General features: G+C 34.7%; 1 protein-coding gene across 2 annotated transcripts in view; it reads left to right on the top strand.

Annotated features, from left to right (window-relative positions):
* The window catches only part of C3G (C3G guanyl-nucleotide exchange factor), a 211,415-nt gene that overhangs the window by 36,064 nt on the left and 156,904 nt on the right, over positions 1-18,447 (top strand). Inside the window, exon 1 of one of the 2 annotated variants that reach the window (XM_081764274.1) lies at positions 6,731-9,139. The exons of the other annotated variant lie outside the window; for it this stretch is intronic. The gene's annotated coding sequence lies outside the window, so the exon portion shown is untranslated. Of the gene's footprint in view, positions 1-6,730; positions 9,140-18,447 lie in introns of those variants that run through there. 2 annotated transcript variants of the gene reach the window in all.

The raw sequence follows: 18,447 nt of genomic DNA on the forward strand, positions 1-18,447 counted from the left end.
TGCTATCGATGACTGTTTTTACTTTACAGTATCAACATCAAAACCGCAAATGGTTGATTTTTACCATTTTTGGTTTGAATAAAGGGCTAATAGGGAACATGGTGCCTATTCTTAGAATCCTAAATTAATTCCAAAAAACAGTTTCTTCCTATCTATTACTATTTATACTGTACAGTGTTCAATGTTAAAAACCAGAAGTAGTTTATTTCTGGCACGTTCGGTTGATTTCTGCGGTAGTTGTTTTCAACCGTTACTACAATTCACAGCTAAATCTTGCTTCTCGAACTAATACAACGCTACAGACAGGAAATTTCCTTATTGTAAGTGCTATAAATTTGTCAACGACGCATTATGGCGTTCGACACAAGTTTCTTCTCAAATTTTATTTCCTTAAACGTAGATTAATATTTAAGCAAAATCAGAAACAAAACATGAAAAACGGTCAAACAATATATGTATTTCATAATGAGATCATTACTTTAAAATACTTTACTCGTACAAATAAACATTTTACAAAACTGCGGACAGATCTAGTAAGATCTAACAGCAAGTGCCATCTTGTGTGCTCATTTTAAAACGAATCAGTAAATTGTATTGTAGCTGAAATATAATTCTGTTTTATAGTGTAATATTTATAACACGTAACGTTTCATTACGCAGTACTTAAGGAAATGAACTAAAATTTGTACTGACTTCCGGGTGCTGATCCACCTTAAGAGAAACCTGTTAGAGGACGCCGAATTGATTCCAAGAATCTGTTTGTTGCTGTCACTGTTTTTTGCTATATGTAGATCAATATGAAACCGGGAGTGACTGTAGATGACTGCTACTCAGGGTCGGATTTCCCAATTGGGCCGGCAGGCCCGGGCCTATGGGCGCAAGCTCCCAGGGGGCGCACGGCCGAGAGAAAAAAAGATAAAAAATATCTAGAAATAAAAATAAATAGCCATAACTTAACATATTTTTTGAATTGATTTAAAAAATCAGGCTAATAAAGCATTCTGATTTTGAAGTTCATTGGAACAAATAATTGTTGGTAAAGTTAAACTATTTTTCAACATTATGTATCAACTTCGTTACAACATTGATCTCAAACACGGGAGAACTGGCTGTTTTTTTTTTTACTTATTTACTTATTTTTTTACTACAGTTTTTTTTAATTATTTGCCCAAATGGCTAAATTGAACAAAACCAAAGTTGTTCACCAATCTTTTGTTAATACATTAACGGTATTTTGTTAAGCCCAGAACCAAGTAAATTCCTGAAAAAACTTGCAATGATGAAATTGCATCGTGGAGTGGTGTTTAAGCAATTAACATGTAGGCCTGATATAATTATTTAATAAAGGATTTTAGGAAAGTAACTTTAACCAGACTAGGGGGCGGAAAAAATTATTGGGCCTAGGGGCGCCAAAATGCTAAATCCGGCCCTGCTGCTACTTCCGGTTTTAGTGGAGAGATTAGAGTGGAAATGGAATATATCCTTGGGACGCTTGATCTATTGCAGAAAACAGGTTTTCGCTACTTATTACCGTTTTAGCTCTATAGTGCTCAACGTTGAAACGAACTGGGTGATTTCTTCCACTTCTGGTTTGAATCATCTCCCTCAGCTTAATAGATTCCTAACTTTTGACCTCTTACATCCTGGTCCGAATTCATGTTGATCCATCATCTGATTCTCGGTATTTGTTTGTCTTCCTGCCAGACAGACGGACACAGACTGAATAAATAAACTAGTTTTGTTGAACCAAACGCCTTAAAAATCGGAATTGTTGAAAACCAATTAAAAGTATCAGTCGCAACATACGTATGGCATGTTAATTGGATGTACACTCATGTCCAAAATGATTGTCGCATATTCACAACTGTCTTCTTGTAACGATATAATTTGATAATGATTTTGCAGGGCACTTTTAATATTGATACTATGTGCATAATCGGGAAATGAATATTTGTAGTAAATTTCGTAGGAAAAGAATTATAAATACGAAAATTAGAATGAGTAAAACAAAATGTTGCTAAATGGACAAGAAAGTTTTATTTTCGTTGTATGGTTCTTATTCACTGCTCTTTTGACATGAAATTTTCCACATACATGTCTTTGCCGATTATGCACAAGCACATAGTAACATTATAAGAAATACCGGGCGAATTCGTTATCAAATTATATTCCTACAACAACATTTGTAGACATGTGACAATAATTTTGGACATGAGTGTACACACGAGTGGACTGTGTACTGTAGTCAAATAACCTTGACCTTCAGAATGACCTTTTCGTTACTTTTAGTACTGCAAATTCCAAAGTCAAAAACTGTGGCATGTTTAGTATTTAGATATAAGAACACATTATGTGCTTCACAAAATGAAACTACCTTGTATATTTATTTATTTATTCAAAGTAGGATGCAAGAGACTATTGCCCAATTACAGTGTTCTAGGTTAATACTAATAGTATTCATAATAATATCTAATTAATGCAACAAGGTAACAATACTATTAAGGGGCGCACAGTGGCTCAGTGGTAGAGCGCTTACCTCTGGTGCATGGGGCTCCAGGTTCGATCCTCGAACAACATCGTATCTTTCGGTTTTCTCGGGGTAATCCCATTTCCTCCCACTTTATCATTCCATCATCACTCATTTGCTTTAATCACCATATTCCTTAGCCTAAAGAACTCAAAGAACTGAACTGAAAGATCTCATTTTACAATATTAAGACCATTCATGTACCGTACGTTACCAGTATATAAGATGTACAGAAGATAATATCAAGACCTTGTAAAGTTGTAATAATATGAAGGTAAAACTGTTCAATCTCTCTGATAAAACTGAGACTTTCTCAGTTCTTTTTCTGGTTTTCCGTTAGTTTTATGTAATCTCTCCCTTTTCTCTAAATCTCCAAAGATTTCAAAACATGCTTCTGTGGATGTTGTGAATACTGAAAATAGCCTTGACGGTTTAACGTGTTGTTTATATAATCCTAAAACTGAAAAGTGTGAGCGTGTTTGTGTGTGTGTGTTGGCAGTCGAAATTTTGCTTGTAATGTTTTTATTTGTTTCGCACGTGTCTTTTTAAAACTCTATGCATGTGTTTCAGCCCCTTGCTCCTACAAGTTAGATTATTTAAAAGTTGTGTTTAACTAGTGGTGAGCACGAAAAAAACGTTTTTTCTTTTGGTTTTTAGGAAGACCGAAACTGGTTTTCAAAATTTAAAAAAAAAAAAAACGTTTTTCACCGGAACCAGTTTTAGGTTTTCACCGGTTTTGAAGAAAACAACCGGTTTTGGAGAAAACTGAAACCGGTTTCGGTGAAAAACCGAACCGGTTTTTGTAGGAAACCGAATCGGTTTTTCTAAAAAAACGGTTTCCAGTTTTTAAAAAATATAAAAACCGGTTTTGCCCATCTCTAGTTTTAACGGTGTTTTGTATTTAGTTTGTTGATTTCTGTGGGGATTTTTTAACTTTAAAACGAACTGAAATTTGAATTATGTGATTTTACTGATTTCTCTTTTTTGAGTTTACTTAAATTAAGGGTACACCGTAGTCTGTTAGTTACAGCATTGGACTCACGTCCGCATGGTTGCGGGTTGAATTCCCAGTCGATGCTTCTCAATTTTCTGCATCCACCCAGCGTCATGAGGCAAATTGAGGAGTTACGTTTATTCACGTTTATTCAGATGTGACAGTCATTAAGAGTCTTCATCCCGGCGAAATTAAAATACCGCTAATTTTACAGTAATTATGTGATATCTTCAAATAGATAAAAGATAATTGAAATATGAAACAAGAGCGCCTTAGACAATATTATTTTGCGTGAGGTACTGTGATCACAAGTCACCTAGTAGCTTTCCGTTTTCAGCTGTTTAGAAACGCGAAAATAAATGCCGATTTTCAAAATGGCTCGAAATCGAAAGCAGATAAGTGAGTCGTGATAACCTTATCTCATGTAAAATAATATTGTCTAGGGCGCTCTTGTTCCACATTTCGATTATCTTTTATCTATTTGAAGATATCACATAATTACTGTAAAATTAGCGGTATTTTAATTTCGCCGGGATGAAGACTCTTAAGTCTAGAAAGCTTCTGATGCCTTTAGGGATAGAGCAATGCAACGTGCTAACGTGTTCGTCGCCAGGCTCGACGTGTTCAGCCGGTCACTAACAGGTAGCGTTGGAGGGACTCAGGCCCACAAAAGGTGCTGTGACGTCAAGTGGCTTTGTTTGGTTTTATGAATTTGCATTATATATGAATGTATTATTACTTATCGGTAATTAAATTTCATTACTAAATTTTCACGAAATAAAAGACGTTTTCAAATAGATGTAAGGAATCAGTCAGCGACATCAGATCATTGAAATTCCAGTTATTTTTCACAGAAAACACGAAAGTAATATCCCATGTAAATCAATGGGCCCAAAGCAAAGATGGTACACCGGTAACTAGATATTCTGAAACTTCAAGTAGACCAGTGGTACAGACCTACTTGATTCCAGTTTGGAGAGTTGATTAGTGTGATGGGCTAAAGTGCCCGAACTCATGAGGTCGGCGCTGATGAGTTCGAAACTCGCGCTCACTCCACCTCACCTTCCGAGTTCCAAATCATGTTGTGAGTGTGAGGTCCAGTGAGCGTGTCGTTGGTTAGACAACGTGAGCGTGAGGTCGAATGAGCATGATGTCGAAAGGTTGTTGTGAGCGTGAGCGTGATGTCGAAGTGCTATCGTGAGTATGAGTTTGAGTTTGACGAAAATCCAAAGTGGGCATCTTCGGTGATTGGAGAGGCCTGTACTATGAGGGTTGATCTTGGATGATGGTTTGTGATCCGGGTCGGTCGTCGTTTGGAGTTCACGTTAATAGTAAGTCACTCCTTAATAACCTCTGTGTTGATTAAGTATATCAAAAACTCAGAATTCATGTAGGCTTTTGTTCGTCTCTGAAAGAAAGAGAAATGCTGCGTTGGCGTTCATGACTGTAATGTATCATTATTGTGATATTCGGAGAATTTTCGTAACCGTATTAAGTTAGGAGCCACATTTGAGCGAAATCCTATCGGAAAACAGCCATTAGGAAGACGCAGGTGCAGATGGGAGGACAATATTAAGATGGATCTCGCAAAAATAGAAATACAAAGTAGTTACTGGATCCAACTTACTAACGATAGAAGACAATGGAGAGTTCTTGTAAATGCGGCATTGAACCTCCGAGTTCCATAGGCCATGAAGTTAGTTAATTAGTTAGTTATAGGTGACAGTAATTAATAATTATTTACTGTCTTTCCGAGTGCAAAATAAGACAGGTTCAGTATTGAAAGCCTCCCAAAAATACTTTGGACCCCTCACAGCAAACATTCCTGGCTGTGCATGGGGTACATTATTCCTAATAGTTGACCATCGACTAGTAATAAAAACGAGATTTAATATACATTGGCATGAATCATATTAACTTGTGTTTTGGAGGGAAACCAGGATATTTGAAGTCCCGAACAATATCTGGGAAGACATTATGTAAATCCGGGACGTCTAGGAACCCTTAACTGCACTTGCACTATCTGTCTGGTCAATCCTTCTCGAGGTGTAGCGCCAGAGAGTATTAGTTCACTATATACATGAAACTGGGCGTATAATAATAATCATGTTATCGTATGTTGAAGTCATAGTGGGTTTGCCTATTCAGATCAAAAGTTATTGAATCATTGTATGAGTCCTCGCGTTGGAGAGAAGTTCCGTTACGTAACGCCTCTCTTTCGCTATTCGAACAGGAAGCAGTTGTATCGGCCATTATGTAGGGGCGTATTATCATAGCAGCTTCTCAACAAACCTGTATGCAGATTCAATGCTTATAACAAATAGCCTCGTTTAGTTATAATTTAATTCATTTTGTAGTACCGTAATGCAAGCAAAGATATGCATTATGCAACACTATACTATACGCGATGAGGTTGTTCACCTTCACCGTAAAGATAATATAAGACTAGTATCCGAGTATGGTGTAGCTGACTGAATGAGCAAGTCTCAATCCGAGTGCATAGAAAACTCATTTGTAAATTGTTGAAATTTATGTCGCTGGCGCTGGGGTCCTTCCTTTTGCTTTTAGTATTATTACGAGGATCATCCAGAAAAATAAAGACGGCTTAGTTAAAATGTAAAACAAGACGTATTTTTTTTTTAAGTAATAATTTTCTTACGTACCTGGAGCTCGTAATCACTACTTTGTTTTAAACATTAGTTGTATCTGTTCACGAGCTTCAGAATTACATTGTTTATACTCTTCTGTTTAAAGTTCATTAAAAGGCCTCATCACGGCGAGATTAAAATATCGCTAATTTTATAGTAATTATATGATATCTTCAAATAGATAAAAGATAATCGAAAAGTGGAACAAGAGCTCCACTTCTACTAGACTAAAAGTATTTGAAAATAAAGTCCTGGGGTGAATATTCGGATCCAAGAGGGACGGGAATGGGGAGTAGCGGAAACCTCATAATGAGGAATCACATTACTTATACCGTTTACCAAACATCGTTAATTTTGTTTTTATCAAGCCTAGGAGGCTCAGGTGGGCAGTTCATGGGGAACCAGAGTGGAAGGAAGTAGAAACGCTTTCAAAGTTTTTACTGAAAATCCAAACGGAAAAGGTCCATTAGGAAGACCTAGGCGCAATAAGTTGGATGATGGAAGATCAATAAGTTGGATCTCGCAGAAATAGGAATACAAAGTAGAAACTGGATCCAGTTGGCTAAGAACAGAATTCAATGGAGAGTTTTTGTTAATGTAGTATTGAACTTCAAGATTCCATAGGCCATAGAGTTAGTTAGCTAATAATAATTTGTAGATCTTTTCCCTAAAAATAAACAGAATTTAATACTTCTATTACCTACAAGTAGGTGTAATTCTACTCAACTAGTGTGAACCGAGCGAAGTAGGTTGCTCTACTACGGACTACGCTTTCGGGAAGTTCATGTTTTAAACTGGTAATTATTTTTTTTCTTTCCGCTGAAGCTACGTTTCAAAGTTTCATATATAAAAGAACGCCAAGCATAACATTGTTAAACAAATGAAAAAAAAAAAGATAAAAAAGGTACTTGCATATGCACTTAAAGTGTCCTCATGGGTTGTATTATCATACTAATGACGTAACAGTACATACAGTGTTAATGTTTGGATTATGCAATATAGTCAACCGCGCAATCAGACCAACAAGTGAACACGAGAAACGTATTTTATTATTATTATTATTATCTAGTGTTTGTATGAGAAGAATTTTCCACTTTCCTATGTCGACGTGATTATGATAAACTCTTAGAGAAGGGGTAATCCTTTGTGATCAAACGCACACACTCTTTTTGAGCGTGCCCCTTGGTTATATTCGCAGAGGGTCTACCGTGGGGTAGAAACTCGAATTGAGGTTTGAATTCCACAAGACGTAGATCTCAGCCCTTAATAGCTTTCGGCGGTGGAAATTTTTTGAAGTTTTTCTTTCCTACATCTTATATTATTTTGTGTGTAATTTTTTTTTTTCAGTCATTCCTTCTATAACAGTGTTGCTAATCTTTCTAACGGACGTATCCTGCTCCTTCGAATTGTCCTACATTTAGTCAGATTTGTGTTTGTTTTGCATTTTGTCTTTAAACCAGTTGTAAAAGTGAGGGGGAATGCGGGGGGACGGCGTCCCCCTATTTTCTAAAAAAAAATTACAATGGGCGAAGATAGGCACGGGGGACCTTTTCAGATCCACTTTTACCCTGCTTTTTAAACAATTACAAGAAAGGATAGAAATTCTTAAACAGTTTGCGTTATGATTTGATTGATAAAGTGTAACCCTGGACTGGCAATACTTATTTTTGGTGTAGAAAGGGGTGCCAAGTTTTCCAGAGAGTAAAAAAGGAAGGTCTTACGATTTTTATTCTTTCCTCGATTGAATACTTTTCTTTGAAGTTTTGCACGAAACTTATAAAATAATATAAAGACATTTTTAAAAGTCCAGAACAATTTTTCTGGACTTAATTTTCTTACTTATTAAAGAAAGAAAGAAAAAAAACGGAGGAAATCATTTTACGGGAGAAGTAAAAGCCTATAACGTAAAAGCGTCAGAAAAACGTAAAACTTACAGGAAAAGCGTAAGTTGTGGCAATCCTAGGTGTAGATCAACATTTAACCCGTGGCGAGTAGTAGTGAGAATTTTTCAGCATTCAAATATTCAGCAGTCTTTTTTATAACTTTTCAATGTTATGTTCCAACTTTAAGCGGTAACTCAGAAAGTGAAAGAGTATTTTATTCAGTGGACAAATGACAGTAATAGCCTGTTAATACGGCCAGTTAAGGTGGATCACAAGGTATTTTCGGTGCTATGCTAAATAGTGCGGCGTTCCCAGATAGTGTCGAGTGTTTACTGATGCCAGATAATAAAGGAAGTACTGATAAAATTCTGCTTGGATACATACTGGAGAAATTACTTTTCGAGCCTTACCGCAATTCACAACTAAGTTCCGCTTCTGAAACTGCAACGCTAGAATCCAATAATTTTCTTATTGTGACTACCACAGTAATGTAATGAAACCATAAACTAAGAATTTAAAAAATCATTTTTTCATAAAAATTATAATGGCAGTTTGGTAGGTGAAAATGGAACGAAGTTTTTTGTAATATTTTAACTTTTGGATACGTGCATAACATTATTAAAAAAAAAAAAAAAAAAAAAAAGGACAGTACTTGTAATGAAGAAATCGTTGGAAGCAGAAGCAAAATAGTCAAGAATCACCTGTAGTCAAATAACATTGCTTGTCAGTAGTAATTAACAAGTCGGATAAAATCACGAAAAAGATGAGAGCAAACCTCAGGGTAAATTAAAGTTCAAAAATACTTATTTGTACATCATTAGATAACAACAATATTTTTCAGAAAATGTAATTAGGACTTTCCTAAGATTTTGTAAATTTTTATGTTGGCTTTTGGCAAAGTAAAAAGGAAAAATAATTAAGGCAAACAAGGACAATAGTCCATATAAAATGACCAAGTTTGCAAGTAAAAAATCATTCTGCATTCTGGGTCCTGCATCCAGCATCGCAATGGAATGGTCTATACGAAATTACAAATACCGCAAGAAAGACCATTGTCCGGTCAAGACCAAGCGAAATATGGAATAAGGTAAAGTATGACACAGAGAACTTTAACTGTCTATTTTGCATGTGACATGATATTAGGAGGTCTCTGAAAGTGACAGGCAGATTTGAATGTTTAAATATTTAGCTTATTTCTGTTATAATTGGCCTAGCATTGAGTGATTCTAAAATTATCTGTTATACAGTTAAGTTTACCTACTATGTCTAGTTTTGAACTCAAAACTCTTGATTGTTCACAGTCAAATAATTATATTGTTACAAAAGACTATACACTATACTACCATTGTAAGCTAATTGAGTCATCAATAAAATATTGTCATTTGTGACAATAAGAGATTGCAACCATTAGTTTAATTTCACTCTTTAATTAAGGTACAAATTCGCTATTCCTTTTGTAACTTATATAACACAATTTATGATATGATACAGTTTATTTTGATTTTGATTTCTTTAATATTTAAAATTTTTGACTTACGGTACAATAAACGTCCAAATTTGGCAACGACGCATTATGGCGTTCTGCGCAATTTTCTTCTCAAAATCTATTTCCTTACATGTAAATTAATATGTATATAATATATGAAACATAACACGAAGAACGGTCAAACAATATATCTATATCCTAATAAGATCATTACTTTAAAATACTTTACACATACAAATAAATATTTCATGAAACGGAGCACTTCTAGTAAGGTCTAACAGCAAGTGCCATCTTGTGTGCTCATTGTAAAACGAATCAAATATTTTCTTTTATTTGTTACATTTGTCAATATCAGGAGATACAACCAAATGAATCAGTGTCTTGTGTTGTAGCTGAAACATAACTCTATCTTATAGTACAATATTTACAGTAGGTAACATTTCATTGCGCAGTAATTAAGAAAATGAGCTAATATATATATTGACTTCGGGGTTATGATCCACCTTAAGGGGTATCATTGTAGTACATGTAAAATGTAAAAAAATGAAATGAAATTTTGAGTTTTACGTCCCACGGGTATGCCGGTTAGGCTAAAGGAGACGGTGATGATGAGTAATGAATGAAATGGTGGAATGAAGAAAGTGGGAGGAAACGGGAGAACCCCGAGAAAACCCACGCACACGGTGTTTGTCCACCACAAAGTTCACTTGGCGGGAGCAGGGTTTGAACCCCAGACCCCTAGCACCAGAGGTGAACGCTCTACCACTGAGCCACCGCGGCCCCATGTAAAATGTAATTTCAAACACATGATGACATGAAGAATGTTACAAATAGTTGTTGGAAGAATATAATGCAATTGTTTTGTTGAAAGCAAGGACTATGGATGAGTATCATTCTGTTCATGTAACGAATTTAGCTTCACTGTCAACACAAGGATACGACTTTTTTTTTTAAAGTCCAGCTATTTGTTTAAATGAAAAACCAGGCATTTTTGAATGTCTTCCATTCGGTAATTTTAATATGGTAACATTCCTTTATGGGCAATAAGATGAGTGTATATATATATATATATATATATATATATATATATATATATATATATATATATATATATATATATATATATATATATGTGTGTGTGTGTGTGTGTGTGTGTGTGTGTGTGTCGCTTTTGGAGTTACCACTTTCGCGATTTCCGTTAGACCAGAATTTTTGTTTGTGTATATTACTCAGTGGAATGCCTCCCATTTCATAAAACAAGTTGAAGGTCAGAGGATAAACGCACTTTTCCGTTTGGAGGCTCAATTGCCTTTGATGAGTCTGTTGATGTGAGAAACATGCGAGCTACTTCACTTGATTGCGTGCGAAATCTCTGACAAAGGAAGCGCGTGCCGAGTACGGTCGACACACGACCTTGCGCTCGTTTTTCTTGTTTTCTTTACTAATTCTCTGTTCTTTCGCCAATACAAAAGAGCAGACCATCAGACAGGAAGTGTAAAAATGTAATATGCTCTTGTGTTGTTTTTGTTAAGACATGCTAGTGGCTAATTCCCAAAGCACGCGATCAAATGATATCTCAGTTTCACCCTTTGGCGAGAGTGACAAGGAGCAGAACATGATACAGAGGCTTCTCGATACTGGTGTTACAAGTGCCGAAGGAGGAGTATCCATCTGATAATAATATGGGAATAATATGGCAGGTACAGATAAGATTTCTTATTTCTCTTACTTTGTAAGCGTAATTTATAAAACATGTGTACGTGAAAGTTTTTGACATGTGCATTGCAGAGATTGTCATCGGGTAGACCGTGTAAACTCCAGTGTCTCAAAAAGGAGACTGAAATAATTTTTAAATTGCGTTTATCTAATGCACTTTCAGTGTAACACAGAAATGTCGAGTAGCTGTTCACACAACACTTACGAAGGTAAAAGAAAAATACTAAGTTTGGACATTCTAACTACTTAACTCTATGGCCTATAGAACCTGGAGGTTCAATGCCGCGTTCACAAAAGCTCTCCATTCACTTCTGTCCTTAGCCAAGTGAATCCAGTTTCTACTTTGTATTCCTATTTCTGCGAGATCCATCTTAATATTGTCCTCCCATCTGCACCTAGGTCTCTCTAGTAATTGTTTTTCGATTAAACTTTCAGTTGAAACTTTGGAAGCATTCTTAATTTCTTCCATTCTGGCTACATGACCTGCCCACCTGAACCTCCTAGACTCGATGACGTTAACAATGTTTGGTGAACGATATAAATCATACAGTTCCGCGTTATAAAGTTTCTGCCATTTCCCATTCCCACTCATCCTGGGTAAGAATATTCGTCTCAGGATTTTATTATCCAATACTTCCAGTCTACGTTCTTCCCTCAGAGTAAATGATCGTGTTTGGCAACCATACAGAACAACAGACATGATTATCATTGTATATATTTTAAGCTTCAAATTCCTCGACAGAATTCACGACACCAAAAGATTTTGAACAGATATAATAACACAAATTTTCTGCTTTCAGCAGACATTTAGTTTCTTCGTGGATATGATTTTGGTCTGTTAATATTGATCCTAGATATTTGGAAGTGTCCAGTTTGTCGAAATTATTAGTTGATATTTTGACGCATTCATAATTTGCAGTATTACGATCCCGGTGAATTTCCATATTTAGTTTTCTTTGCATTTACTTCTAAACCCATGTCCCTGCAAGCGTTTAATAAGGTCTCCGCATTTTTATTTTCTATTCTTCTCATCCTCTATCTGATTTACGTTATCAGTATACGCTAAAACATGGTGATTACCAGACATTCACTGTTCTAAAAGTCGGAAATTACAAAAATATAATAATAATAATAATAATAATAATAATAATAATAATAATAATAATAATAATAAAACAAGCGTGGCCACATTAGGTCTACTGTTGGCATAAGTGGTAACTTTAAAGATTCCAATTTTGAGGTCATTTTTCTCGTGACTCCATGGTCGGTTATGTTTTAAAATAGTTCTACTGAAATTTGATTTAAACTATTCGCTGAGCAAATGTACGTTTATTGTAAAAATTATTAACGTGTAAGAGTTTTTTTTTATTATATTATTTATTTAGTATCAATGTTTTAAAAGTTATTGGTAAAGGTTATTTCGTAAATTAGATTGGACCTAGGTATAAGATATGAAAGTCTATGGTGTCAACAGGGGCGAAAAGGGAATTAGCTGTAGTAGCCTTGATTGTAGTAGACTATGGTAACCAATCAGGAACTATGGATTTTTTCGCTTTCTCATATACTAAATCTTCCACTGCCTCTGTATTATCATGTCTAATGAAGGCAGATAGATGAAGGCAGTTGGCGGAACTGTTACACGTTAACAATTTTTACAATTAACGTAATGCAATTATTTTGCTTGAGAGTCTTCATCCCGGCGAAATTAAAATACTGCTAATTTTACAGTAATTATGTGATATCTTCAAATAGATAAAAGATAATCGAATTGTGGAACAAGAGCGCACTAGACAATATTATTTTACATGAGAAACCGTTATCACGACTCACTTATCTGCTTTCGATTTCGAGCCATTTTGAAAATCAGCATTTATTTTCGCGTTTCTAAACAGCTGAAAACGGAAAGCCACTAGGTGACTAGTGATAACGGTACCTCACGCAAAATAATATTGTCTAGGGCGCTCTTGTTCCATATTTCAATTATCTTTTATCTATTTGAAGATATCACAAAATTACTGTAAAATTAGCGGTATTTTAATTTCGCCGGGATGAAGACTCTTAAATCAGATTAAAGTCTGTTAAAAGCAAAGCTTATACAATGAAAAATACTACAGTTCCCTTGGGTTCAGCATCCTTAAATTAGTATACGACGTGCAATTAGAAATGCATTCAACCATGGGCACTTTTCGCTAGTGAACTCATCATTAGTTCTTTATAAAGCGTAATGTGCATAGTACGCTATGGAAAGCTGTTCTTTCCGGAAGGTATTAAAAAATTCACTTCACTTCAAAACTGAGAGTGAAGAGGATCATGTACTTACCTTGCACATCTTTATTTTACCCTCCCACGGTAAAATCATTTGACTTCAGCACTCAAACACTGTGGCACTAATGTGTTGACACCTATTTTTCTTTACGAATAGTTTCATGTGTGAAGCACAGACAACAATAACCTGGCCTGATACATTCTGAACAAGAGTCCACTTCACCCCTGTTACTCTAAATCAGTAGTGAACAAGTTTTTTAACGCATTGAGGACCAAGACAAAATAAGAACCATGCTTTTTTCCTTGGCCTCATGAATAGATGGTTTGCTTAATATGCAAGTCATATATTTTATGAATCCTTGTATTCTCCGTATCCTGCTTCTTTGTTTCATTTTAATATTGCAGGATAGGTTTGATAGCGAAAAGGTTGTAGAAAATAGTTTCACAGTTAACTTAAAAGTCGAGTCTTGATTGAGATATATTACAATGACTAATGGAGTTAAAAAAAAAAGACAAATCATATATTTTTCATTTATATTCGCAGATTGAATACGGCCCGCTATCACCCATTTAAATCATTTAGACTAAAAGAAAAAAATGGAAAATGATAACTAAGAAATTTGCTATGCTTGAATTGAAATATTTCTCCAAAATATCTGTAGATGGTGTAACTTCGTTTGTGAATACATAACAATATCTTACGAAATAATTAACTCATATTAAATAACGTATATTCGGCATTTCGTCGTTGTTTTCATCAATCACATATTGGCCTTGGCTGATAAAGGCAGCGACAAAATGCTGGAAGTGTAATACACAGTTGCTAACGTATTGCGAAAATTTTAAAATAGCTTTGCAATTTACTTTAAACGTGACGGGTTTTGTGACGTAAAAGGCAGTTAGAAACTTTTGGAGGCATGTTTAATGGAGACTGGATGTTGCGAATCCCAGACCATTTTTATATATGAAATTATTGAATGGCTTTGACACTTACCTAGTTTTTTCGAGAAGAAATTTAAGTTAATGCATGTTTTGGGGGCGTAGAAAACGTAGTTTAGAATTGATTATAAACATGGGAATAGAAATTTAAAGATTAAAATTTGATAATACAGAAATGGTTACTACTAGGTCACATTTGGTTATTTATTCGCAGTCCTAAATGTGTATTTCAATACTATATTTGGGAATAGTAAGGATTATTGTTCAGAATTCGGTTTGTATTTTTCTTTCTGTTTACATAATTTAAAAGGAAGCGTAAATAGTAAGCACCTCGAGCCATTTTGTAACACACGACACATATCTTACTGTAATCGAAGTACACACGTTACATTTTGCTGCGTAACAATGAGGGAACAAATTGTTGAAACATAATTACACGAACAAATGGCTCCACGGGGGTAAATATCTTTCGTTGCTACTTCTGCATCGTGCATGTAGATTTCGTCTGAACGTGAAGTCTCCCACGAATTTCGAATATCTCATGATCTCATATGTGCATCTTACTGAACCATTTTCGTTTTTTCTTTTCCATTAAAGGTAAAATATTACTGTATTTAAAAAAATTGAAACACACATTTAATTATTAGAGCCTGTATTTCCATGCACAAACTAACCCCGAAACGTGCATGCAAATTTGACGAAAAATATCTAAAATATGCATTAAATTTTAACACATGCACTGAAATATATATAACTAAGAAAACAAAATTTCAATTCTTTCAATATCTTAATGGCCTTTGTTGCAGTGAACTATGAACGTCTTCCTTAAGTTTTCTTCAGTAAACCCTTTGCGTTTATAAGTGAGAAACTTTTTTTTAAATCGAAAAGTTCCTTTGTACATCAGCACTGGTGCACGTGAAAAATACGAATGCGAAAGCAATCGTAAGTGAATTCATTTAGGATTGTGAGCAACAAACTCAACGCCATTTTTTAAAAAAATCTATACCATATCTGCGTTTACAAAGTGATTCGGTTTACTTTAAATATAACCTGCTTTATTGTGGTATACTCTGAAATATGCAGCATGCAGCAATAAAATTCGGAAATGTGCAGTATCCTGCAAAGTTTGTGAAATAAGCATGCACATCAAAATTCACTCAAAGTATGCACTTATATGCACTAACATATGCGTCTCATGAATCCTTGCAAGTCCGTCCGAAAGACAAAAATAACTACTTTCCATACGTTTCTGCACGTTAATATAAACATGCATTTTGCATATACAGTATATCCGGGCTGTGTTAATTATTTTATATAAAATATCCAAATACCAAATTTCTTGTCTCTAGTCGCAAGAAATTTTGAGATATGGACAATTTATAATTACAACTCCATCTTCTTCATTTCCACTGTCCCTGCTTTTAATCGACAGTTAATTTCATCGTGAATATGGTTTTCGCCTGTTAATGTTGATCCTAGATATTTGAAAGTATTACTTTGTTTTAAAAATATTATTTGATAAATTTAACGTATCCGTAATTTGCAGTATTCTATGTATTTAGTTTTCTCCGTATTTAGTTCTAAATTCCTCTGCATTTTCTAAACCAATGACCTTGCAAGCGTTTAATAAAGCCGCAGGATTTCTTGCTATTGTCCTCGTGTAATCTTCTTTCAGATCGACATCATTAGCATAAACTACAGTCTTGTGAGTACCATTCAGCTCTAGGCACTGGTTGTTATCTTCAATTTTTCTTACAGCGTATTCAAGAACAAAATTGAATAATAATGGAGACAACACATCTCCTTATTTCAGACCACTCTCGACGTGATAGCTCGTGGATATATGTTTCCCTACTTGGACTTTAATTTGGGTTTCACTTAATTACGTTTTTACTAAACTAACTAGATATTTTGGAACACCAAATTCCATAAGAATCTTGTATAATGTTTCCTTCCTAACCGAGTCATAGACCTTTCTCAAATCAATAAATATTAGATGTACTGGCGAGTTGTATTTTTAATTTCTTTTCGAGTATTCCGCGAACGGTAAATATATGGTCGATAGTTGATAGATTTCGCGTATATTCGCACTAATAATCTGCAATAATTTAATAAAGGCAACCAAAAACTGATTGTAATAATTATCAGATCACCTTTTTGGTCAGCACTCTGTAAATTTTTTTTAAAAATCGCAAACATTCTGTTATCGTGTTTCACGCTATTTTCTCAACTTCTATGTCCAATTTCTAAAAGTCCTTTTATATGGTAACTTACTTACGCCTCAAATTCTATGTACTGTTGAAATATCAAGTACGTAGGTTAATGTAATTTGGGCTAGGTGTTGATCAGTGAGTCACTTAATCAGGACTTCTTACGTATAGAGATACATAATCACAACTGGAAATCAAAATATTAATTGATGCTCAATCAATCAATGTGGTTTTGATTCCACTTCAAGCAGTAAGTAGTTTACAATGCTGAAAAGAAATGTTAAAACTCCAGTCAAGTAATGTGGTCCTGATTCCACGTTAGCGAGTACGCACCGTCTCATGTAGTTTCATTGCTGAAGAGGGACATTACATCAGTGTTCATAGTTTGAGAGAGATTTCCGTAATCTAGTTAAATTACATAGCTAAATTTAGCAAATTGGGAAAAAGGGAATTTTTTGATAAAAATTGAAAATCCAGGGAAATTCTCTCGCAGACTGACTGACCAATATAAATGCTTAAATTTTTCTTTGTTCTTCAGAAATGAAGCAATACAATAGCAATAGTTTGTGTATGTGTGTTCAAAGTAGCGTAATTTGCTCCTTTTGTTGGGTAGGTGTATTTGTGTGTATTTTTTTTTTTTTGTTTGTTTAAAAGAAGTCGAAGAAAAGTATAAAAAAATAGAAGCAAACAGCAAATTAATAAAACAAATATGGTTGGCTCTTGCTTAGGAAAAAAATGATAAGAAAAGAGAAAATTTTGTGTCAATCGAGGGAAATTTTCTTATGAGACTTCATCCTGGCGAAATTAAAATATCGCTAATTTTACAGTAATTATGTGATATCTTCAAATAGATAAAATATAATCGAAATGTGGAACAAGAGCGCCCTAGACAATATCATTTTACATGAGATACCGTTATCACGACTCACGTATCAGCTTTCGATTTCGAGCCATTTTGAAAATCGGCATTTATTTTTGCGTTTCTACACGATTGAAAACGGAAAGCCACTACGTGACTTGCGATAACGGTACCTCACGCAAAATAATATTGTCTAGGGCGCTCTTGTTCCATATTTCAATTATCTTTTATCTATTTGAAGATATCACATAATTACTGTGAAATTAGCGGTATTTTAATTTCGCCGGGATGAGGCTTCTTAAGGAAACCTACGAACACTGTATCAATGTGACTTTGAGCAGTCGGTCCCATTTTCCTTCCCCTAATGATAGTAATAGTGTTTTCAGCCACTATATAAATTATAGTGAAAGCAAATTATGATTGTATTCTATTCTGAATTTAAAAGAAAAACACACATTCACAATGACAAAATTCTGCCTGTCCGGCAGAAAACACTGAATAATTCTTCCGTTGTTAGCAATTTTTAATCAGTCATCTGCTTGTTTTAGCATAAAACTTACTTTTAATATTGTAAAGGAACCTCGTGAAAGTAATTTTTATCAACAGTCTCAAAGATACTGTTTTGCACCTCTAAATTCTTAATAGATCGTTTAAAAAATACTATTGAGCGCCCAATTTTCGCTAACAGCTACCAGCATTTTCAAAACTATTCTTTTCTTTTCAACGGATAGTTTTTTTTTTTTTTTTCGTAGAGATGGGAGTATGAAAATTAAATGTTTACAATCAAATTTAAAAACGTTTCTTCAGTAGTCTTACTTTTGATATCTTTATGCCTATATTTCGGGTGTCATCTTAAGAGAAACATGTGACGGGGGCAAATAGCCTCGGCGTTGACGTCCCTATTAAAAACCTCCCATCCT

The sequence above is a fragment of the Thermobia domestica genome, chromosome 7 (genome assembly GCF_964235325.1).
Source record: "Thermobia domestica chromosome 7, izTheDome1.hap1.1, whole genome shotgun sequence".
Taxonomy (NCBI): Eukaryota; Metazoa; Arthropoda; class Insecta; order Zygentoma; family Lepismatidae; genus Thermobia; species Thermobia domestica.